General features: G+C 38.8%; 1 long non-coding RNA gene across 1 annotated transcript in view; it reads left to right on the forward strand.

Moving 5' to 3' along the window:
• Positions 1-305: 305 nt before the first annotated feature.
• Positions 306-26512, forward strand: part of LOC122798899 — a 31585-nt gene continuing 5378 nt past the window's right edge. The window contains exon 1 of the long non-coding RNA XR_006364335.1: positions 306-383. This is a non-coding gene — a long non-coding RNA (uncharacterized LOC122798899). The remainder of the gene's footprint in view (positions 384-26512) is intronic.

Raw genomic sequence — 26512 nt, forward strand, 5'->3', positions numbered from 1 at the left:
GATAGTGGTACCTATCCTAGTACACTTGGCCATTTTATTGTCATCCACAGGGAATGAATAGACCATGGGATTCCTGCCCAGAGGGAGGGACCAGGAAAATAAGGCAGGTTAAAAGGAAAGCTCAGTAACCAGTGAGGGACTGGAACAAAAATATTACTACCTCATCTTGTCTGCTTGATTATCTGCTGATAGACTTAAATTTATACTCTTATATTACAGGAGATCAGAGAATATTCAAAATATAAAATTTATTACATTTAAATTATGTCTTATTTTATCAATAACTCTATTTTTGTTTACGATTCTAGGTTTTTTGAGGAAAAGAGATATAAGTCAACAAGAATATGGTGGTGGCAGTGGTTTTGGTTGTGATTATCGTGGAGGTATTTCCTTTCGTTTGCTTTCATTATTTATCATTTAAGTAATTTACTTATTTCTATGGTCATCATGGGACCATTAGTAAACCCCCAAAATGGATTTCATTGCATACTAGTCACAGTGCACTGTGCTACCAAATTTCCAGAAGCAGTACCTTTATGCAAAAAATACCCACATAAACACCTATTCAAATACTGAAGAATGGAAATAAATAGATATAAAATAACTAATAACTTAGCTGTTCTCTATTTTAAAACCTGAGTTCAGAAAACTGATTTGACAAGTAATCTGAGCACAGGAAAAATACCTAATTTTAATTTTTTTATCTTTATATACGATTCTGAAATTTAGAGTGGATAAGTTATATGTTATTTTTCCTTGTTATAATCTATTCATTTTTATTTGTGCATTTTTGTATGTTTGGTTATGTGATCTTATAGTATCACTGATTACGTCATTTTCATTTTCACACGATTGAGTTTTCATTTAATTATTTACTCTGGATTATTACTGGTAATTTGTTTTTCAGTTCATGTAATTAAACAGTGCATAAAAGAGTTTGGTATAACCCCACTAAGTGCCAAAGTACTGAGGTTGACCTCTCATACTGTGGAATGGTTGCCTAAAACAGGGTCTTGGAATTATGTTGCAGTGTAGACAAGTCACTGTGGACTATTCTGACAAGGCCTGGGCATCTTCTTGAGAAGGAATCCAGAGTGAGATACTTTAAAGGAAAGTATCTGCATACTTTTTACTTTTATTCCTGCTTCTTACCAACACAAAAAGGAAGGATTAGACTAGTTTGTAAGTAACTGCTGCCTTGTTTGTTGGATTCTGTGAGGTTTGAATAAATGGAAGTTTACGTGTTTTTTTTTTCATTTTTTTCATAAACTTATTTTGGTGCCACAAGTCAGGAAATCAATGTTATTATGCCTATAGTATATGAAAATGTGAAAATGTGATAGCATCATATATAACATCATGTGCATTTTGAATGGGACATATTGACTTAGTATAGCATGGTATCTAAATATTTTAAGATATGTGCACGTGTGCACACTAACACACACACTCACACAGTACAGTACTTGCTTTCAGTCATATGCTTATGTAGCATTTTTTGTATTATTACCTGAATTTTACAGGCACATTGTGCAGACAGTTGAAGCCTTAACCCAAGTTTGAGCAGTGCCTTGGGTGGTTGTTGAAGCTGCTAGAATGAAATGAATAATTATGAAACGTAAGTCTGCTCACCTCTCTTTGGGCAGGGGAATGTACTTGTGGTCACAGTTGGCATGCTAGAATGACTGGATGTGACCAGGAATCATACTGAGGTGCATGTTTACAATTGGGCAGAGTTAATTAGTAACATCACATGGAGATGTATGCAACACAAGGGCACATTGCTTGCCAGCACCTTGGATACTAATGAGCATGCATAGGGCGTCAGGGCTGCAACTAAAAACCCAGAATGGTGGCACCTCTCCTGGTACACTTGAACATTTTGTTGTCATCCACAGGGAATGAATAAGCCATGGGCCTCATGCCCAGAGGGAGTGACCTGGAAAATAGAGCAGGTTATAAGGAAAGCTCAATAACCAGTGGGGAACCAGAAAAAATATTACCTCCTCTTGTTTGCTTGATTATCTCCTGCTAGACTTAAATGTGTACTTTTATGTTGCAAGAGATCAGAGAATATCCAGAATATAAAATTTGTTTTAAATTTAAACGATGTCTTATTTTATCAATAAGTCTATTTTTGTTTATGACTCTAGCTTTTCTGAAGGAAAGGAGTTTAAGGCAATCAGGTCTTGGTGGCAGTCATAGTGGCAATCTTCGTGGCAGTTATGGTAGTGGCATTTCTTTTATTTCATAATTTATCATTTAAGTAATTTATTTAATTCTGTAGTCATCATGGGACTATTAGTAAATCCCCAAAATGGATTTAAGTGCATACTAGTCACAGTGGACTGTGCTACCAAATTTCCAGAGGCAGTACCTTTATGCAAAAATAATCACATAAACAAATATCCAAATGTAGAAGAATTAAAATAAATAGATATACAATAATTCATAACTTAGCTTTCTATTTTAAAACCTGAGGTCAGAAAATTGATTTGCCAAATAAGACTCAGCACAGGGACAGTATCTAATTTTAATTATTTTATCTATATTCTGAAATTTAGAGCAGATAAGTTATGTTATTTTCAATTGTTAAATTTTCTTCATTTTTATTCTTGTATTTTTGTATGTTTGGTTATGTGATCGTATAGCATCACTGATAACATCATTTTTATTTTAATGAGGCTGAGTTTTCCTGTCATCTGAAACTCAAATTTCTGCCATTATTTTCTAACTTCAGTCTTTAATGATTTGTCACTAATTTGCCAGAAAATTACAATTTTATGAAAAAATGGACCAAAAATGAGGCAAAAATCTGGACATTCTGTGAAAATCTGTACAGTTGAGAGGTATAATGCATGTATTTTATTAAAACTTTGTATGCAGTGCACATAATTGTTTTAGTGGTATACTTCACTGTTAATACTGGAATTCTCATTACTTCTCAAACTTGCCTCTTTTGTGACACAGATGGCTATGTTGATGAGACCACTTACCCATTTATCAAGATGGAAGTAGATAATAATTTAAATAAATAAATGCAGGTGTCATGTGTCATTATGTGTTTATCATATGTCCTGCTTTGGTTGTTTAAAATGTATTTGCTGTAATCTTTATGTCCTTATAGATCCACATATATTTGTATGTCTACAAACACGCACACATAAAAGTATATTATACACACACACACACACACACACACACACACACACACACACACACACACACACACACACACACACACACACACACATCAGTTTCTGAATTTATGTGTGTGTCTGTGTTTATGTATACAGATATACACACACTTCTACACAGTATGTGATGTGTTGGAGGCTATATACATATATACATATATACATATATACATGCATACTCTCATACACTGACTTCCAGGAGGTATTTTAACTAAGGTGACAGTATAGCTGCTCCTAACAGCATTCGTGTCACTGACCCTTTACCTCTAGTTTTACAAGTAATAGTTTTATTTTTTCCATTTGTCATATGACACTTGACAAGAGTATTAAAAGTGTGACTCAAATTACAGAAATTACAGACCCATAAGCTTAACCATCCTTACCTGTAAGGTCATGGAATGAATCACCATTGACCCTATAAATAAGACATAGGTGATCCCCAAACATTGAATCCGACACAGCTTGGTTTTGTCAAAGACAGGTCATGCCTGTTAAACCTGGTAGACTTCATCAAAAACATCACCAGTGCCATAAATGAAGGCAAATCTGTGCATACAACCTACCTTGACTTAGCAAGGGCCTTTGACAGAGTTCCACATTCGGACATCATTGATAAACTCTCCCAGTTGAATATCAACCCTTATGTTGTCAGGTGGGTTGCTAACTGGCTCACTGACAAATCACACTTAGCCAAAGTTGGGGTCTTTACCTCAACCAGCAGACCTGTCAGCAGTGGAGTTCCACAGGGGTCAGTGCTGGGCCCCCTATTGTTTGGAATATAATTTTCAGAAGTTCAAGCAAAAACAGCAGGGCTGTGCTTGACAAAGTTTGATGATGACTGCAAATTAGGTGCAATTATTGAATCCCCAAACAATGTCAATATACTTCAAGATGGACTTACACAAATCAATGGTTGGTGCCAAAGCTGTGGACTCAAACTCAGTGCTAAAAATGCATTATCATCCCCTTCAGTAAAAATTATATCCCTGCAGACTATTATATAATACCCTAACATAACAATTCAGTAATGAAAGACTTGGGAATGCAAGCTGACTGTAGCCTAAACTCTGACCACCATGTGTCTACTGTGGTAAGGAAGGTATTCTACGTTGCTCCCCTCATTATCAAAGTCATTTCCTCAAGATCAAAAGAGTCATCTCAAGAGTGAAAGAGGTCATAACTCCCCTGAACTCAATTCTTATCAGTCCAGTAATTGAGTACAAGGCTCCCTTTGGTATGTACCTTACCAGGCACCTGCAGCAACTTGAGACCTCAGAGATTTCTAACCAAGAAAATTACAGGGTCCCCACCACATGTCATACACTGACACATTGAAGTCACCGTCACTGTACTCAGTTGTGTACAGACTACTTAGAGAAGACTTGTGCCTGGCCTACAGATCAATATCAGATCTAAACCTAATGGAAATGCTGCACATTCACAAGTCAAATAGGATAAGGGTCACTTGCTCCAGCGACCTGAACCTGGCCTGTAACATAAATAGGGCCTGCTGGAGAGACAGATATGTCTCTCAGAGGTTGCCACTCTTCTGGAATAGACTGCCAATTCACATCATACAAAGCCCTCTATGACCCTGTTTGTGTGTATCCTGGATGACTGGATGGAAAACCATAAGTCCTTGCTGGGGATTTCACCTATGATGCTCCCAGATATGAGCAGTAATTGCTAACTAAGATCTTGAGTTTAGGCTAGACCCTTTATATTGGGTTTCTCTAGTATTATATTGGGTACACACGGCTAGGGTTATAAAGACCTTTGGGTCAGTAGCCTGGTAACCAACAATGACCCTATTAAGTAACAAGAGTATTCTTGCCTTCAGTCATCTAAATTTTCAGAAATGATAATCTTACTTGCATGTTGGCACAGTCTCAGACTGCACTGCATTTTTTTTCAGGATAAGTGTTGCCATATCCCTAAAATATTGGTGGGGAGAGGTACTTTAACTCAGAAGAAGGAAAGTTAATCATAAACGTCTCCACATTCCAAAAAAGGCACAAGAAAAAACTTCAACATATGAATGTGACAGTTTAAAATCCTGAAAGTTAAACAAAACATTTATGTTCATCATACTGATCACTGATGCAGGAGCCTTAACCATATGGTTTATACCTTGCATAAGATATAACAGCCAGACAGCTTCCAAAGCTTCAGGGTGCATTCCATGGGTCATAACCATCAGGCATATTCAAATTAGCTGACTACAAAGAGAGGTGTGGGCACCAAGCCCTTTAGAGCTTTCCTGTGACCAAACAGCAAGCTCTTCTGAGGCTTATAAGGATGGATAGTCAGCTTATGGTGATTTTCTGTGCTGGGCAGAAAAGTTCCCTTTGAGGAAAGAAATCTTCCATTTTACAAAAAAAAAAAAAAAAAAAAAAAAGAAGTTATGTACTCACCCTAACATTCCATCTGTGTTGCCCATGTTCATTCTTCCTCACTGATGGGTCTCAGATCTGGCTCAGCCACATTTTCTAGACTTTGGATACTAGTCTTAAGCTCCTCCCTCTTCCCATAATGCACTATAATGTACCTAATTCCTCAGATTGAGTTTGCTGCCTACTGATTTAAAAGACAGACAGATAAAGAAAAAGTTGAGGCTGAAACATGGAACATGAAAGCTTTTATATCATCCAAAATTCTTCTAGGAATCACAAGGTCCGGGGATGGCTGGGAGGGGGATGTGAGGAAGAATTAAAATGGACAACACAGATGGAACATTATGGTGAGTACATAACTTCTTTAGCTGACATTGTCCTTTTCATTCTTCCTCACTGATGGGACAGAATACCCAGCAGTGTAAGTCCTAGGAGGACCTCAAAGAGGGATATGTTGGAGCAATGTTGAGACACAGAAAGCTCTTTTTGCAGACACGTAGGTAACAAACATTGGAGGTGTGATGGGGAAGAAAGAGTTAATTGGGAACAAAAACTTTTGGGAATGTAATGAGATGGTAGACTTAAAAATGAGAATTGTGGGAACAATACATGCTGAATAATGTTTTTGAGAAGGAATGAGATTTAAAAGAAGACAGGATTTGAATGAGCTATGTAATGTTTGACTGACAATGATTGGATAGATTATAAGTGATGTGTAATGTTTGCAACTAAAAATATGTCAATATGATTTGTTTTCATTTACATAAATGTATGATTGTCTACATCATAAGTGATAATGTAATAAAAAGTTTCTTGTCAAAAAAAATAAGAAAAGAAAACAACCTTGACATCTAGAAATTTAGTCCAAGCTATAAACCGATTTACCCATCATGTATCAACTTACAGTTTTGGTGTGATTGGTGGTTCTCAAAAGGTATTGGATCAGCTGGACAGAAAAAAAAAATGATTGACACTTACCAAATGAAATATAAATATCAGTCTATACCAAGTTAAATTTTCCATGTTCTGAAGGAGGTATAGGCCTCCTCAGAACTGATTATATGTATAGATCTGCAGCCATGGGACTGCATTACATATCTGCTAACTTCATCAGATCCAAACAGTTTTAAAGCATGAGGAGATGAAGTCTAAGATGACCACTCAACTTAGTTTAGCAGAATCATTCAATTAGCAAGCAGGAATGGAAATCAAACCAGAAGTTGACAAAAATCATACAGCAACTGTGAATGTGCGAAAAAACAAAAGAAAGAATGTAAAATTTTTGGGTCTATGTTAAAAGAACGAAACCTCACGCAAATACCTAAATGTTGACACATAAATAGCAAACTGCAAGAACACTGAACTTCCTGAAGCGTGAAATTCGAAATATCGAATTGCCATAGCTACCCTCTAGCTCCCTAACGTAAATGTGCAATAGTTACTGACCTTAGGGTTAGGGTGCGGGTTAAGGTAAGTGCATATATAGTTGTAAATGCAACCTACACTTTAGGGTTAGAAGTAGGGTTATGTTAAGTGTATATATAGTAATACAGTTGTGTAGCTGAATATATACGTAAATTACACTTTTCCCGTAGTTGGGTGTTGTTTGTTTATAGTTAGATATATTTATATGTAGTGAATGTTTGATTAGGATATGGGATATATGGGTGAAGTGTAGATATGAGGAAGTGTGGATTATTTATTCTGTTTGGGTAGGTAGTACGTAGTGGGTGGTGGAGTTGGCCAACTATAGCACTTCAATATTTTGAATTTCGCTCTTCAGGACGTTCACTGTTCTCGCGGTTGGCTATTTATGTGTCATCATTTAGGTATTTGCGTAAGTGAGGTTTTGTTCTTTTAATACAGACCCAACATTTTTAGAGAGAAAAAAATGTAAAAGAGCCATAAATATAGTAAGCAGTACAGAGATCTCATGTAACAACCTCATGTTGATAAGCATTTGACACAGGAATGGAAAAGGGGATACAAATTGAAACTAGAGGATAAAAGGTTAATAATAGCAGCCTAGGATAGTGGATTGCATACACATTAGTTTATAAAGTCTGTTGAACATGTGCGAGAGAAGCAGACAAATGTAGGTTCTTTAAAAAAACAAAAAATTAGAAAGCATCTCATACCTTGTTGCATGGTGTGATACACTTATGGCAGAGGGCCTATACAGTAAGACACAATAGTGTGGCAAGATTGTTCCACTGAGGATGTTTCAAATGCTACGATACAGAAACAGTCGATAAGCATTGAGAACATCAACCACAAAGTATTATAAAGATTGATAAATTTTACATCAGATTGGATCAGCCATTACCAACAGTCCAAAAACGTAATGCAGGTAAACCAGATATAGTAGTTCATGAAAAACACAAAAGTGGCATTGATCATTGAAATTGGTACACATTGCCATTACAGTGTCTTACATACAGCAAGACACAAACTCATAAAATATCAAGATTTGCAGACAGAAATAAAAGCAATGTGGAGGAGAATGCCCAGACATTTCCAATAATACTAGTAAGAGCAATGGGCCAAAAAACAAAAAAAACTAGTTATTTTTTTTAGATATGCTACCCATAAATGTAATTCCATATGAATTGCAGGAATCAATTCTGGGCTAATTGTGGGTGCTACAAAAAGCACTTTTTGATAACTAAGATTAAAGAAATATAATTTCATGAACTTTAATCTTACCCTGACTTAGGTATGGGGTCCATTCCGATAATGGTATTAGAAAGCCAAAGGATTTTGAGAAATTAATCCCTACATCTGTTGCATCCATTTAAATAGCATGTTTATAAAACAACATGCAACCTGTCCAACTTTAACCCGGACATATGCATTACTACCCTATTTTCTTTTAACTGGAATATCCAAAAGATCCTACCCTTACATGATGTTTTAAATGAATTCAATGCAACTTTCTAAATAGCCTTACAACTCCTGGAAGGAAGTCAGTAAAAACAAGTAATGCAATTTGGCTATACAAAAAGAGAAGAATGCCGATGCAGAATAAAGAAAAAGTGCAGAAAGAATTGTAGAAATACAGAACATCACAATATCTCAAACTTTAGAATGTTCCACTTCTGTAATAAAAAGCAAAAAAAATGAAGGCAAAAACTATACTAGAACAACACTCTGAACAATAGCTAACACAACCCAAAAAAGATTCCAGTCATCTATTAAAAAAATCTTGCATCCTGGTCAGAAATTCAGCACTAATCCCTCTCCCAAAAACTTCTTGCCACTCAAACCTGCAATAGAATTTATCTCTTATTTCAGAGATAGTATAGTGGTTCTAACCAAGGATTTCCACATCTAACCCCAAACCTGCCCAATAGCCATATATCACTACATCCGCTTTCACCTTCAAACCAGTGCCCTCATTCTATATAAAACAACTAACTCAAACCATGCTCAGCTTCATCTGATGACCTTCCAAGTGAGTACCTTAAAATAGCAGCCAATCTTGTCTCAATCCTTATAAATAGGTCAATTTAGGAATCCTGTGTTTCCTCTTCTTTGGAAAGAATCACACATTATCTATCTACACTATGTAGGAAATTCAACAAACATCACAAACCTTAGGCCTAAATGATCTTCGGTTCATGGGAGAATAGCAGGCTAATTGTCCTGAAGTTAAAATCAAACTGTGTACACTGTGTTTATGAGGTGAAGACTTTAACCATCATGCTAAACCCACCATCTCTGAAATATTTGGAAAACATGACTTCCATACTTTACATAGTACTAACACTGCTCTTCTAACCCTTATAGATACTGTTAATAAAGAAAGAGATAATGACAAACTAGTCTCCCCTTATTTCAATACTTGTTGAACGTCTTCAACACAATTTGTCACAGCAAACTTCTACTTCAAATGTCCACATTAGGTCTGTTGCAGAGCACCCTTCTCTGGTTCAAAAGATACCTATCCAATAGGTATCAGTCAATAAAATGGTAATCCACCCTCTCTCCATACCTCCCAGTCACCACTGATCAACCACAAGGCTCTATCATTGGTCTCATCCTCTTTAACACACCAGCACCCCCAGTGAGCCACACAGCAGGCTTCCCTAATACAATACACTGATGACTCCACACTTGTACGTGTATCAGATAACTTGGCACCGCTCTAAAACATTAGTCAGGAAGCTGTAACAGACACTGAAACAGGGCTTTGTAAGTCACTATTCATGCTCAACTCCCCAGACAAATACTACTGTTTCCCTAGAGCTCTCTGTCTCAAGAGAAACATTTAAAATCCTCTCACGTAATAATACTCTATGTGAAGTCCCTACTAATATCAAATAATGAGGGAGGATAGTGGCTGAGTATAACTAATACTGAATAATAATAATGATAATAATCCCTACTAATATCAAATAATGAGGGAGGATAGTGGCTGAGTATAACTAATACTGAATAATAATAATGATAATAATCCCTACTAATATCAAATAATGAGGGAGGATAGTGGCTGAGTATAACTAATACTGAATAATAATAATGATAATAATCCCTACTAATATCAAATAATGAGGGAGGATAGTGGCTGAGTATAACTAATACTGAATAATAATAATGATAATAATCCCTACTAATATCAAATAATGAGGGAGGATAGTGGCTGAGTATAACTAATACTGAATAATAATAATGATAATAATCCCTACTAATATCAAATAATGAGGGAGGATAGTGGCTGAGTATAACTAATACTGAATAATAATAATGATAATAATCCCTACTAATATCAAATAATGAGGGAGGATAGTGGCTGAGTATAACTAATACTGAATAATAATAATGATAATAATCCCTACTAATATCAAATAATGAGGGAGGATAGTGGCTGAGTATAACTAATACTGAATAATAATAATGATAATAATCCCTACTAATATCAAATAATGAGGGAGGATAGTGGCTGAGTATAACTAATACTGAATAATAATAATGATAATAATCCCTACTAATATCAAATAATGAGGGAGGATAGTGGCTGAGTATAACTAATACTGAATAATAATAATGATAATAATCCCTACTAATATCAAATAATGAGGGAGGATAGTGGCTGAGTATAACTAATACTGAATAATAATAATGATAATAATCCCTACTAATATCAAATAATGAGGGAGGATAGTGGCTGAGTATAACTAATACTGAATAATAATAATGATAATAATCCCTACTAATATCAAATAATGAGGGAGGATAGTGGCTGAGTATAACTAATACTGAATAATAATAATGATAATAATCCCTACTAATATCAAATAATGAGGGAGGATAGTGGCTGAGTATAACTAATACTGAATAATAATAATGATAATAATCCCTACTAATATCAAATAATGAGGGAGGATAGTGGCTGAGTATAACTAATACTGAATAATAATAATGATAATAATCCCTACTAATATCAAATAATGAGGGAGGATAGTGGCTGAGTATAACTAATACTGAATAATAATAATGATAATAATCCCTACTAATATCAAATAATGAGGGAGGATAGTGGCTGAGTATAACTAATACTGAATAATAATAATGATAATAATCCCTACTAATATCAAATAATGAGGGAGGACAGTGGCTGAGTATAACTAATACTGAATAATAATAATGATAATAATACTAACAGAAATGATAAAAGTGCATGATGATGACCAAGTCTGCAGATGACTGTAAGCTAGCAGCAGTCACTGAATCCTTAAATGACTTGGCCATCCTGCAGGGAGCTTTGTCTCAAATAAATAACTGGTGTCAAAATCATGGCCTAAAACTAAATACCAAAAATATGCATTACTGTATCTTTTGGGAAGTCATCTAGCCCTGGGAACTACCACTCTGACAATAAACCCCCTAAGACCTTACACAGTTGTTCAGGATTTGAGAACTTATCTGGCTAGTGACTTAACTTTTTACCAAGATGTGCTTGTTGTCCTTTTTTATATTGCACAGATTATAAACAAAGGGATTGTGTCTAGATCTAGAGATGTCATTGACCCCCTTTACTGAGCCTTCACTGGGCCAATCATTGCAGATAATGCCCCTTTGGCATGTCTCTGTTCAAACACATGCAACAACTGGAGCTCCCGCAAAGATAACTTACTAAAAGAATACAAGGCCTAAACAACAGGTCCTACATGGACCAGCTGAAATTCCAGTCACTATACTTGGTATCCTAAAGACTCTGAAAACGTGACCTGTGTCTGGCATAGAAGGCATCCTCTGACCTATTACTAATGGATTTACTGCACATCAAAGTTCACCCCTGTCCATTTTCAAGTGCAACTTAGATATATGGATGGAAAAAAAATTTACCCCAGAAGTTCCCCATGCACTATAAATGGGCAGATGCAGCTGATAATTGCTTTATCCAAGGCATGAGTACACTCATATTATCTATGGTATGATCCCAGTTATTCTCATTAGGGGTACAGAACCCATCACTGTCAAAATCTTCAAACACAAGACTGGCTAAAACTACCCTATTAACTCCAATATAATCAACTCTTAGTTATTCATAAAATCCTCTACCAACCTAACAGTACACCCATTCTGACAAATATTATCACCCACTACAGTAACTTAGCATCCCTCTGCTCAGCCAACAGAATGCTAGTACAATCTGCTAAAGCCAACAACTCAGCCGGAGAATCATTATTCTCCAACTCTGCTGATAAAAAATCGAACTCACTCCCTGCAAATCTTACTACTACATCCTCCTTATCCCAATTCAAAATATCCCTAAAGAATCACCTAAAGACAAATTGGCTATGTCCATATCTAAACCCAGACTAACCCAATAAAAGCACAACTCACATAGGAGAAACACCCAATAATAATAACTTTCTGAACCTATAGGTATAATTTTCCAAAGCTTTCTCTACCCAGACTACGTACACTTCTCAGCAACCATTAAGATATAATTATAAGGATGGGGTCTTGCTATCCTAGCCATTCTAAGGCTATGTTTTAACTCTAAAAACAACCACGAAATGTGCGAAAAGCTCTCCAACAAAAAAACCAAGAACTCAGCTGGGAGTGCAAATCCCAAGGAAGAGAGACCTCCGTTGAATATACTCAGCTTTAATAACCACAATAAAAAACGTTAAAACATACTGTAGATTAACGATCTTCCAAAAATACACATGTTTTCGTCCTATCCACTGGACTTCATCAGATGCTATTTCTAATTAAACAAGTCACTTTTATACTTCCATAAAAAGCCAAAAACCAATGAAAAACATTAATTAATTTTGAATGCACAAATCAACATACATCTTTGGGCTCATTAATATTTATAAGTATAATTTCCTTTCATGTTGTTACCTTATAATAAATAAATATAATTTAATATAAATTATTACATACTCAAGTAGCATTTCTTAAATAATTATAAAACCTTTTAAAATAAATATATATATTCTGTAATTTCATATAAAAGGGCTTAAAATAAGTCACATAAGAGAAACTTCATATTATAAAGGAACGAAATTTTTAGTAACAGAACAGCACCACCTAGAGATGAAATTCTATATTGCACTTAAATTCATAGCTTAGCTGCCTTTAATTTCAATCGGGGTAATATAGACACATGTTAATTTAAGCCTGGGGACTTACTTGCTTCCAGTGTCACTTGCCACCATAATTCCCTATAACCTATAGTATCTTCCCAGGGGCCCCCTCTAATACCACTTTTAATATGCTCTACAACAAAAAAGTGGAATTTACTTTCTTTACATACTTTCGAATGCTTAAAGAGAGCGTTTGTTTCTTTCTCTTTTACTATATCGTAGGTATGTTCATAAACTCTTCTCTTTAAAGTTCTTTCTGTCTTACCTATATAAAAGGACCCACACTTTTCACAGGTGGCAAGATACACTAAGCCCTTGGAATTACAATTATATAATCCTTTGCTAAAAATCCATCTATCTCTACTTTCTACATATATTTTCTCCTTATTAGCAATGTAATCACATTGATTGTACTTCCCACATTTATATGTACCTCTCCTTTTGGTACCATTAACTCTATTAATCTTATTATAATCAATCTTCTTGTGTTCCAAAAATTCCTTAATATTATTAGAATTTCTGTATACCACCTTGGGTATACTCATAGGTAATCCCTCTAGGTCAGTAAATGCCATAAATCTTTCCCACTCCTTATGAAAAATTGCCCTAGTATTATAATTTAAGGCATTATATTCTAAAATAAGGGCGTATTGATACTCTCCATTGGTATTAGTGTCTTTCATTCCTACGACCTGGTTCACATTATTTTCCTTTATTCCTAAAATAGGTTTGAATTTATCTGATCTACCTCTTTCCACTTCTAACCTAATGTTTGCAATAAAATCCTTAGCATATCCCCTGTCCAAAAACATCCTTTCTAAAAAATCACATTCCAAGATAAAATCATTAGAATTACTTGTCATTCGTGACCCCCTCACAAATTGACCTTTTACTATATTTTTCTTGCAATGTGCTGGATGTGCACTTTTACAAAGTAGGAATGAATTACAATAAGTTGGTTTCCTATATACTTTAGTTGCAAAAGAATCATTACATTTATATATTTCTATATCCAGATATTGTAGACTAGATTTGGAAACTTTGTAAGTGAATCTAAGGAAATCTGTGGTCTCATTAATATATTTTATAAAATCCTCTAACTTCTCACTCCCCCCTATCCAAAAAATTACTATATCATCCAGGAACCTCCTATAAAGGTTCCAGCAAGAATTAAAACTAGAATTAAGGACATGTGTTTCCTCCCAGTTAGCCAAGACTAGGTTTGCAAATGTAGGTGCACAGGCTGCCCCCATAGCAACACCTTGGGTTTGTTGGAAAAATTCCCCGTTAAATAATAAAAAATTATTTTTAAGAACCATATCCATTAAGCCTGTGCATACTACCTTTTCTTTGTGAATTAACATTCTATCTTAAAACACTTCCTCCTCAAACATTTTCATACCTTCAGAACAGGGGATGGATGAGAAAAGATCCACAATATCTATTGTTACAAATAATAAGTCTTCAGTATACAGTTCCGAATTAACTACCCTTAAAAGGTCCCATGAATCTTTTAAAATAGCTGTCTTGTTAGTCCATATATGCTTAGTTTTACTATCTATAAATTTAGCTAATGGTAATGTTTTTGAGCCATCTGCTGATACAATAGGTCTCAGTGGCGGGTCTATCACATGTTTATGCACCTTAGGGATGCCATAAATTACTGGTATCTTGGGTTAGTCCACCCTAAGATAAGTTAGTATACTTCCATCTATAATGAGATAGAAGAACGGAGTGAGAGAGTGTATCAAAGGCTTTTGATAGGTCAAGAAATAGGGTGGATACAACTTTTCCTGAGTCGTGGGCTTTATTGACTATGTCCATGAATGATATTAAGGCTGTTGTAGTACTATGACCTGATCTGAATCCATGTTGAGTCAGAGATAAGATTTGGTTATTGAGCAGGAATTGCAGAAGTTGCATGTGTATGCATTTTTCAAGGAGTTTAGAGATGGGAGATAAAATGGCTATGGGATGGAAGTTTGAGATATTGGTTAAGTTGGCACCTTTGTGTAGGAATAGAATAAAAGCTGTTTTCCAGAGCTTTGGGACATAATATTCTTGAATGGATCTGTTAATGAGTATACTAACAGAGTAGGCAAAGGCTTCTGCAGCAAGTTTTAGATATTCAGTGGGTAGCTTGTCTGCTGCTTTAGAGCTGGGTTTAAGTTTGAGAAGTAACCTTTTTATAGTAGAGATTGGGACTGTAGTGATTAAGAATTTGGGTGTAGTGTATACTGTTGATTCATCTGAAAGTGAGGAAGAAGTAGAACGGAAACAGGAGAGATGGGATAGTATAGCTATACCTGTATTATTTGTAGTAGAGTGGTATTGTGAGAAGGTAGCAGTGATATTAGCTATAGAATTTATGAAGTGTGAGTTGAAAAGAGTGGCTATTTGTTCAGGAGTTTTGTCTAGGTATGGACATGGACTGTTTTTTGTGCCAGGGTTTAGAAGTGATTCAACTGATGACCAGAATCTTTTGGGATTGTTCTGATGATTTCTTTGAAGTTTTAAGTAATAGTCTGTTTTTCCTTTGGATACAAGTCTTTTCTCTTGGATACGGAGTTGTTTGAATTTTAATAAGTCTAAGGGTTTTTTTATGTTTTTGCTACTATTTCATATTTTATCCCTGGTTAACATTAGTTCTTTAGTGGGTTTGGTTAGCCACGGAGCATGGCTGGTGTTCACCCTTTTTACTCTGGGGTGCAAGACTGTCTAATATTTTCAAAAGATAGTGTTACAGTACTGTAGTGTGTCACCTAGAGGTAGACATTTTAAGTTAGTCCAATTCATACTTTTCAGAGTGTTGTTGAATGTCTGTAGGTTAAAATTTGTTAGATTCCTAATATGTTTGTAATGATGCTGTTTATGGCAGGAGGGTACTGTTAGATGAACAAAAGCTGGAAAGTGATCAGCTATAGCATTAGAGAGAGTATTGACTGAGGAGATTTTAGCAGAGTCAGAAACTAATATCCAGTCTAGGATGGAACATTCATTGGTGCCGTTATTAAATCTAGTTGGAGAGCTGATAAGTTGAGTGAGGTGAAATAGATTAATATTTAAGGTTGGAATTTTAGAACAAAAGTTTATCCAGTTGATATTTACATGACCCAGAATTATGGTTTCATTTTTAATAGTGCTACAGACCAAGGATGGAATTTGTTCCACTATTAGTATATTATTACCAGGGGATTGTAAATGACTATGATATATAATTTTTTAATTTATTTATTTTTAGGCTGGAGACCAGAATTTCAGCATTGTAGAATGTTGGGGTGCTATCTTTATATGGGAATATATTGTAGATATAATGGAAAAGGGGTGAAATACCACCTCCTTTTTTGTGAGGTATATCAGTTCATATTGCATCGTAGCCAGGAGGGAGGAATTCTGAATCCTTTTTACTTGGCTTTACCCAGGTCTTGGTAGCAGCAATGATGTCAGATTTATTAAAAACTATCCATACATGAAGGTTAATAGTTTTGTTGTGAATATTTTATAAGTTTAAGGTTACAATATGTAGTTATTTACAAGAATTACTGGAGTTGGATTGTGTTGGATGGGTGATGAACATGGGACCTGGATTGGGGTGAACATCACCACAGAGGGGTGGTATTAAAAATAGTTTAGAATGAAGAAATAAATATTATAGTTGGATCGAACTGATAGTGTTGAGAAGGAGGAGAGGGTTGAATTAATAAAATGCATGGATTTTTTGGAAAAGAGTAGTGGAGTTAATTGATAGGGACTGCGTGATATTTCTGAGTAGCATTCAGATGGAGTTGATAGAAAGATGGTTACAGATGTAGGCTTATTAATAAATAATGTTGAGTTAAGTGAAGAATGATGTAGTAGTAGAAATAGAAGTAGTATAGCATGAGATAGGAACAGTACATGTGAGCTGGACAGAGCCATTTTTGAAGTAGTTTGAATTGCCAATAGAAAGAGAGAGTGAAAGGTCTCTTGGATATGATTAGCTAATTTGAAAAAGTGGGTGGAGTTATGGGATTTAAGTTTAGGAGTATTGGGGTGGGTAGGGTAGGGGAAGCTTGGGCGAACAGAGTGGGGCAGGATCTGGACTCTGAGACAACTGTCAGGAACATTCAGTAAGCGACTAATTCCTCTTGTTATGCTACCATATATGTTCTCATACTAGGCTGATTAAGTGGTAAATTAAGTTGTTCAAAGCAGAATATAGGATGTAAAACCTTTAATTTAAACAAACATAAAATGGAAAGTGAGGAAATAGTAAATTAAATGGTAGAGTGTTTAAACAAAAGAAAAATGCTGACAGAGTGGACCAACAGGATAACTATGAAGTCAGAAAGAGATAAATGTTGGTAAATAACAGAAAGAGTTAAAAGTGTCCAGGTAGCACCTATGTAATCAGAAGACTAGACATGGTGGCTGTGATGCTGTGCCCTGGCCCTGCAATCAAGGTGCCTCAATCCTCACCACTAACACCAGAGAGGGCATTACATATTAATTGGTGGGCAGTGGTGGGATCTCCACATCACATATTAATTGCTTGTAGAGGTGGAGTATCCACACCCCATATTAATTGGTTAGCAAATACTAATTGGCTTGTAGTGGTGTGGGTAGACTGAATTCCTGTAGCTTATGTACAGTGATCTCTGAAGGTGTTTTGTACTCTAAAACAGCCACACATTGAATACTCAGAGTTCAGATCACAATTGTTATATTTCTTTTGTTAGCTTAGTTAGTCAGGGTGAGCAGGCAGCATGTCAGCAGAGGAGTATGGAAAGCTGACAAGGAGACAACTGGTGGAGATGTGCCTGGCTAGGGGACTGGTACATGGAAACCTGACTAAGGCAGACCTGATTGCAGCCTTGGTTACAGCTGCATTAGAAAACAACATCCAGGAGGACAATCAGACTGGCAGTGGAGAAACAATATCCTCGGAGAATGGACAGCTCAACCTTTCTGTGGAGGATAATCAGACTGGCAGTGGAGATACAATATCCTCGGAGAATGGACAGCTCAACCTTTCTGCAGTGGACTTAAAAATCCAGCTGAAGCTAAAGAGACTTGAGTTGGAGGCCAGGTGTTTGGAGATTGAGGCTGAGGAAAAAGAGCATCAGAGGAGGCATGAGAAGGAAATTCTGACTCTTTGCCAGAATCATGGAGGTAATGGGGAAGGGAGTAACTGGACCCCAGAAGAACAACGGGTTAGTAAATTTATTCCACAATTTAAAGAGGGGGGTTATTTTAATAGTTTCATTCATATGTTTGAGAGGGTATGCAAACAGTATAGTGTTGACCAAATGCTCTGGGTACAGTCCTGACCCCCTTACTCCATGGGAAAGCTGTAACTTTTTTGTCAAAAATGTCTAACGTTGCATGTTTTGATTATACTGCAGTTAAAAGTCACTTGTTAGAATGTTTTAAGATAACACCTGAAATGTATTGAGAAAAGTTTTGTGAGCATAGACTCAAGGCAGATGAAAGTGTGTGTGAATATGTTGCTGAACTGAGCACTTATTTTCATAGGTGAGTGGATGTCAGGTCACCACTTTTGAAGGGCCAGCAGACCTTTTGGTGAGGGAACAAGCCCTTAGCACTTTGCCTGAGGACATGAGGATCTGGTTAGCTGATAGACAATGTGCTACTTCAGATAAGTTTTGGGAGAAGGGAGACCTATACCTGGCAAGTAGGGCAGCCCTGCACAGGAAAGGGGCCCCCAGTACTGCTCATGGGTCTAAAGGAACCCATGTTGGGCAGCACAGACTGCCCCAACAGAATCTGTCCAAAGCAGGGGAAGCCACTAGTCCAGGTATACTTCCGGGATCTAGGGTTAAATGTTTTGAATGCAACCAGTGGGGCCATGTGGCATACAGATGTCCATGGAGGCAAGGTGGGGAACAAAAGGTGAGAGAGCCAATAAGTGGGAAAGACATAATGCCAATAGTAGGTTGTCTTGAGACAACAGGGGTATGGAATGATCATCCTGCAGGTGTCCTAAGAGGGAAGTATTTGGATTAGGCAGTACCATGTGCTTATGCAGTTTCATGCAGTCAGGCTAGGAGACAAACATGTGGGTCTGGTAGCCTGGGAGAGACCTAGAAAGACTGTATACTTGCAGCCAGGACTGGTGAGGTGGTTACTTCAGGAAGGGAGCTACTTTGTAGCAGTGAGACTGAATGTGAGCCACAGCTGCTTGTGGGTACTGATGTTCCCTTGGACAGAGTAACTGCAAAAGTAGAGGTGAGTACTAGTACCCAGGCTGAGAGTGAGGCACCACTGTAAGGGGATGCCAGACTGACTATGGAAGGGGAGCTGGGAAGAGTTACAAGGAGAGAGTTGAGACAGGCTCAGTTCTCAGACCCTACATTGCAAGGCCTGAGGCAGGTAACTAGGGGGGCACCTGATTCTCAAGGGAAGGGGGAATCTGTATACTGGGACAAAGGGTTACTATACAGAGAGTGGACCCCTGAGGGAGGGCTAGAAGATGAGAAAGTACAGCAGTTGGTAGTGCCTAGAGCCTACCATCTGGCACTTCTAGCCATAGCCCATAATATACCCTTTGCAGTTCATATGGCATAAAATGTACAAAGAGGCATATTATGCAGAACTTCTATTGGCCTGGAATTTCCAGAGATGTATCAGGGTACTGCAGGACCTGTGAGCAGTGCCAAAAGGTAGGCAAGGCAGGAGGCAAGGTGAGAGCTCCTTTGGTGCCTTTACCTGTGATTGAGGAGCCATTTCAGATGGTAGCTATGGATATTGTGGGTTCTCTGAATACCCAAAGTTCCACAGGGAAAAAGTATATCCTAGTGGTAGTGGATTATGCTACATGATACCCGGAGGAAGTGGCTTTGTCCTCCATTCAGGCAGAGAAGGTGCCAAATTCTTTGTTAGAGATTTTCAGCAGGGTAGGTTTCCCAAAAGAAATACTGACTGACAGAGGTGCCAATTTCATGTCAGACCTGCTGGCTTGTCTGTGAAAGTCCTCTGGGGTGAAGAACATGAAGACCACCCCTACCATTCCCAGACTAATGGTCTTATTGAGAGGTTCATAGGTTCATACTAGGCTATCTGCCCTAGGGCATTTATAAGCCTAGCCAGAATGTGTTTGGCCTTTGCCACCCATTTTAAATTTATTTTGCTATGCCCTTTTTCGAGGTTAGTATACTGTGCCTCTGTCTAACAGTGACACAGAAGTGATACCCAGAGTAAACCTACGATCTCCCATCCACTCATCAAGATTCCTCTTGAAGAGAGTCAATGAGGGACTCTGCCTAACCTGGACTGGGATTTTATTCCAGAGTGAATGGAGCCTCTGGGTTATGAATCTGTCCCTCCAGCATGTCCTATTTATTTCAGTGCTGAGGTTCAAGTCTCTCAAGTGCGTAGCTCGATGGGATTTGGATTTTCTGAGGTGCTTCATGTCCATTAATTCCGGGTTGGACATGGCCTTATACGTCAGGCACAGATCGCCTCTGAACAGGCAGTATGCCACTGAGTAGAGCTGGAGTTTCTTTAACCGGGCAGCATATGGCATCTGTTTGAGCCCTTTGATCCTCTTGGTGAGGTACTTTTGGGGTCTTTCCAGTTGCTGCAGGTGTCTGGTAAGGTACATCCCAAAAGGGGCATTGTACTCAATTATGGGCCTGATGAGGGATGAGTAAAGAGGCATGATGACCTCCCCTGATCTAGATGTGAATCCCTTCATGATAAGGTGAACTATATAAAATGTTTTTCTAACCACTTTGGCCATGTGGTTGTCAAATGAGAGATTGCTATCAACTTGGGTCCCCAGGTCCCTAATTACTTCTTCTGTAGTTAATGGATTACCACCTATGTGGTAATTTGTTTGCACTTTGTTTTTGCCAAATGGGATGACTATACACTTTTTGGCATTTAGCTTGAGGCCATGGCTCTGGCACCAGTTGTCTGTTTCTATGAGGCCCATTTGGAGGATGCTTGTGTCGGCTGGAGAGTCGATTATGGCACCCAGTTTGCAGTCATCTGCAAACCTGGTCAGCCACAGTCCTTCCGTGTTGGCCTGTACCTCCGAGAAATATATACCGAACAAGAGAGGTCCCAGGACTGAGCCTTGTGGGACACCACTTGTAACTGGTTTGGAGTCTGACATGGCTCCAGCAATTCTAACCATGTGGGTTCTGTCCTTGAGCCAGTTTGCAATCCATCTAGTGACATAGGGGTTTATATTTAAGCTGGTGAGCTTATCTGTAATGCCTGTATTGAAGGCTTTTGCGAGGTCCAGGTAGGCTGTGTGGACCACCTTCCCCTCGTCAATGGCCTTGGTGACTGTTTCAAAGAAATCAACCAGGTTTAGGAGGCAGGATCTGCCCTTAACAAAGCTGAACTGGGTAGGATCCAGTGTCTGTAGGTCCCCAATATCTTTATTTATGAGGTCCATGATGAACCTTTCCATAGCTTTGCAGACCAAACTAGTCAGGCTTATGGGGCAATAGTTTCCAGGATCCGTTGAGGCACCACCTTTATGGAGAGGGACCACTGTTGCTGTATGCCACTCTTTGGGCACATATCCTGTAGTAAGGCTGAGATTGAACAGTAGTTTTATGTTTGGGTTTAGCTCTTCTTGGAGTTCATGTATCTGGTCCCATTGATGCTGTGTTTTCTTTGGAGAGGGCGGCTCTTACCTGAGCATTTGAGATGTCAGGGGGGCAGCACTCTGCTGGGATAGATATTTGCCCTTTTGGTGGGGAGGGGGGGATGTTTGCGCTGAACCTGTCAGCTAGGATGTTGGCAATGTCTGTGGGTTCAGTGTATTTTTTGTCATTTTGGACTAATTCTGAGCATATCTGGGAATTCCCACCCAGGTTCCTAACATAACTAAAGAAAGCCTTGTGATTATCCTTAGTGTCCTGTGCAATTTTTCTCTCGAAGCTGGCCTTAGACAATTTTATGTGTGCCCGTAGTTTTTTGCTAAGACTGATCAGTGATGCCTTCCCTTTTTGGGATTTTGCTCTATCATTTAGTAGCTTCCTCCTTCTATTGTATAGTTTGTTTATGGCTGGGGTCCACCAGACAGGACGTCTGCCTTTGGAGGATTGGGTCTTGGTTTTATTTGGGATGATCCATGCATTCCTGAAGGTGTTCATAGAATGCGTTTATAAAGGATTCTGCAGTCTGGGCCATATTTTCCACAGGCCCGGGGGCTTTGAAGGATTCCACATCGGTTTTGAGGAGTGTGAAATTTGCTTTAGAAGTTTTTCACTTTTTCTGGGCAGGGTGGGGGTCGGGATGTGAATATCCAGTGAGATTAGTTTATGGTCTGATCTTACCAGTGAGGGATACACTTCTGGTCTGGAGCATAGAGTCCCCATATTGGTGATGATCAGGTCCAGCATGTTTTCCCCTCTTGTGGGAGTGGTAACAAGTTGTTCCATAGCATTTGAGTTTATAAATTCTAGGAACCTTTGGGCTAGGGTGTTGGAGCTAGAGTAATGCTCCCAGTCTATGTTTGGTAGTTATATAATGGTGTTTGGAGAGACCTTCATATTTTCCAGTGTTCTCAGAAAGGCCTAGTGGGGTTCCTGGGGTTGGGAGGGTGGGTCTGCAGCAGGCTATAAACTGGGCAGTTTTTTTACCACTGTTTGTTGCACATGGATAGTCTCTGATGCTTTGTGCTTTGCCCACCAACCTGTGTGTGTGGATGAATTTGATGAATATCTCCCCTCCCCCTTTTTTTGTTTTTTTTGGGGTTGGGGCAAAAGAAAGCATGTATATATAATTTAGGTGTGTGGGGGGGGCTCTCCCTGCCCCAGATTTCTGTCTGTTACTGCACAGATATGCTCTTTCTCCATCAGAAGAGGAGAGTCGTGTCGTTGCTTGAGGTTTAGACTTCTGGTGTTGAGTAGCATTACTCTTAGTTTCTTATACTTAAACTCTACAATCAAGTCCATGCTACAGGCATTTGCAGATCAGTTTAAGAGAGAGTGGGACAAATATTTGTCCCATCTGTTGTTTGCTTACAGAGAGGTTCCACAGGAATCCACAGGTTTTTCACCCTTTGAATTGCTGTATGTTCATAGGGTGAGGGGACCTCTAGATTTAATTCGAGATGAGTGGGAAGGTGAGTGTGAACCTCACAAGGAGTCTGTTGTGGCATATGTCCTAAAGCTCAAGACAAGGCTCAGGGAACTCATGGGCTTGGCCCAGGAGAACCTGGCAGAATCCCAACAACAGAAAAAGGTGTGGTATGACAGGCATGATTGAGCTAGAGAGTATGCTGTGGGGCAGCAGGTAATGGCTCTCATTCCTGTCAGACACAACAAGCTGCAAGCAGCTTGGGGGGACCCTACAAGGTGGTAAGAACAGAAAGTGATGTTTAACTACATGGTGAAACTGCTAGGCAAAAGGCAGGGGCACAAATTGTGCCATGTTAACATGATGAAACCTTACCATGATAGGGAGGCCCTTGTGCTGAACATTTGCAGTGGCTTGCAGGAGGAGTCTGAGGGAGATCTGGTGACTGATCTCAGTGAGGCTCGGACTGACACCTCAGTGGAAGGGGTAGCGATGTCCCAGCAGGTATCTCCTACCCAGGTTCAAGAAATCTGAGCAGTGTTGTAGGCGTTTGGGAACATGTTCACTGGGAAACCAGGGTGCACCCACCTGGTGCAGCACCAGTTGGATACAGGACTCCAAAGGCCTATTAGGAAGGCCCCTTATAGGGTGCCTGAGAGAGTCAAGCAGACTCTGAGGTAGGAGGTACAGGAGATGTTGGAACAAGGGGTGATTCAAAAGTCTAACAGTCCCTGGGCCTTCCCAGTGGTGCTGGTGCCAAAGAAGGATGGTGGCACTAGGTTATGTGTGGACTACAGGAAATTAAATAGTCACACCGAGTCAGATGCTTACCCCATGCCTAGGACAAATGAGGGCCTAGAGCAGCTGGGTGGGGCTAAGTATTTTACAACCATTGATCTTATCAAGGGTTACTGGCAGGTGCCCTTGACTCCCAGTGCTAGAGAGAAGTCAGCCTTTATGACTTATTTTGGCTTGTATGAGTTCACCAAGATGCTCTTTTGGATGAAGAATGCCCCAGCAACTTTCCAGAGGCTGGTAGATCATATCCTAGCAGGAGCAGGAGGGTTTGCCCTTGCTTACCTAGATGATATTGCCATCTACAGCCATTCCTGGCAAGAGCACCTTCAACAAGTCAGGGAGGTGCTGGACACACTACGGAGGGCAGAGTTGACCATTAAGCCGAGTAAATGTCAGGTGGGTATGGCAGAGATCTCCTACCTAGGACATAGAGTGGGGAGTGGTAAGATAAGGCCAGAACCTGCCAAAGTGGAAGCTATTCAGGCATGGCCTGCACCTGTTACCAAAAAGCAGGTGAGGGCATTTTTAGGGACAGCAGGGTACTACAGAAAGTTCATCCCCAGTTATAGTACCATAACTGCTCCTCTCACAGACCTGACAAGGAAGAACAGGCCAGTTAAAGTAGTGTGGACCCCAGCATGTGAGCAGGCATTCCAGAAGCTTAAAGAATCTTTTGGAGGACCCCTGTGTTAGCCAGTCCAGATTACACCAAATAATTTGTTGTGCAGGTGGATGCTTCAAACAATGGGGTGGGGACTACCAGATTTCTTCAGAGGGAGAAGAGCACCCAGTGGTTTATCTCAGTCATAGGCTCCAACCCAGGGAGGAATGCTATGTAGCTGTAGAAAAGGAATGTCTAGCCATAGTGTGGGCACTGCAAAATCTTTAGCCTTATCTGTATGGAAGAAAATTCACTGTAATGACAGATCACAACCCCCTAATATGGTTAAACATAGCCAGCCAGCAAAATACCAAGTTGTGAAGATGGAGCCTGTGGTTGCAAGCATATGATATGTCAGTGCAGCACTGCAGTGGGATTAACAATGCCAATGCAGATGAGCTCTCAAGGCAGGGAATGGGGTAAGGTATACTCAGATAGACCTGACCCTTTCAAGCAGCATTTCTCAAGGGGCACTTGAAAAACTAGCTTGAGTTTTCCAGGAGGGAAAAAGTGTGATAACTGGTAGAGATGGGTGAAGGCTGCCAGCCTGGCCAGATAGAATTTTGCACATAATTCTGTCATTTGTAAATATGAATATTGAACTACAGACTTGTTTTCTTAAATGTAAGAATCTTATGAAATGTTGAAATGTAGCAACATTGCCCTCTACTGTAAAGAAAGCAAAGTCAAGCATTTCTTGTCTGTCCTTTGAAATTAAAATTATTTCATGACTGTCTTTGATGTTTACAATTCAGCTCCAGCCGGGCTAGATGAAGGCTTCCTGCCTATTGTTTTAAGGCTAAAGTTAATGACCAGAATTTACATGTGGAATGTCCTTTATTGCTCTGGTTTCTGCCTAGGTGTAAAATAATGTAAATGCAGTTTCTGTTGGCCTGGGAACCCCAGGAAGGTGTAAGAATGATGTAATGTTTATCAGAACTGCAATTTCAATTTAAACAGAGAGAACCAGAAGGCATTACACATTTTTGTCTTGACCATCTAACTCAGCACTCTGCCTTTGCTCTATATGTAAGTTATTTTGGAACTGTATTTTCTTTGAGAAGTAGCTAGGAACTAGAAAGGTTAGTCTAAGTGTTTTTCTGTATTCATATCAGAACTTTCCTACTGTATTGTTTTAAGTATTTCTCTGTGATCTCTGAACTCTTGAATAGCACTGTATTGTAGTAGTATTGTCTTGTGTTTTTATACATTATTAAATGTTTTTAAACCCTTTCAAATGTGGCTGTTTTGGGTAGAGATAATGTAAGCTCTAGAGTACAGTCCATGCTTATAAGTGATCCTGTACTAAGGCCCTCTCATAAGCCTTGACTGCGTAGTCACACTTACTATTGGATAATAATATTGCACAGTAATAACTGAACACCCTTTTAAGGGCCTTTGAGTTGCTGGTAAATATTAGCTGGGTGGTGGCAGGGATTACTACCATATAGTCTAGGTAATAGGGACACAGCTGGAGAACCTGTGCCAGCCTTTCCCAGGAATGTCTGTGAAGTTGTACAAACTCTTATCTCAAAGTGTGTGTGTGTGTGTCAGCTACTTGGGCAGGGGCATGAAGCACTGGTTGGACAGAGTGGATACTGGAGGTTTTAGCTTGCCCAGCTAGGCTGAGATCTGGACCCTGTAGCTGTGCCAGTGGGGAGTCTTAATGGGGACCTGGAGAGCAAGGGAGCAACCAGCCCCAGACTGACTGTGAGCTCTGTGTGCTCTTAAGGGAAATTGTACTTTACTGTGTGTATTTGTTATCCTTTCCTTCATATATGAGATGCCCTCTCTGGTGTTAGTGGGGAGGATTGATGC

The sequence above is a fragment of the Protopterus annectens genome, chromosome 3.part1 (genome assembly GCF_019279795.1).
Source record: "Protopterus annectens isolate FY-2018-M chromosome 3.part1, PAN1.0, whole genome shotgun sequence".
NCBI lineage: Eukaryota > Metazoa > Chordata > Ceratodontiformes > Protopteridae > Protopterus > Protopterus annectens.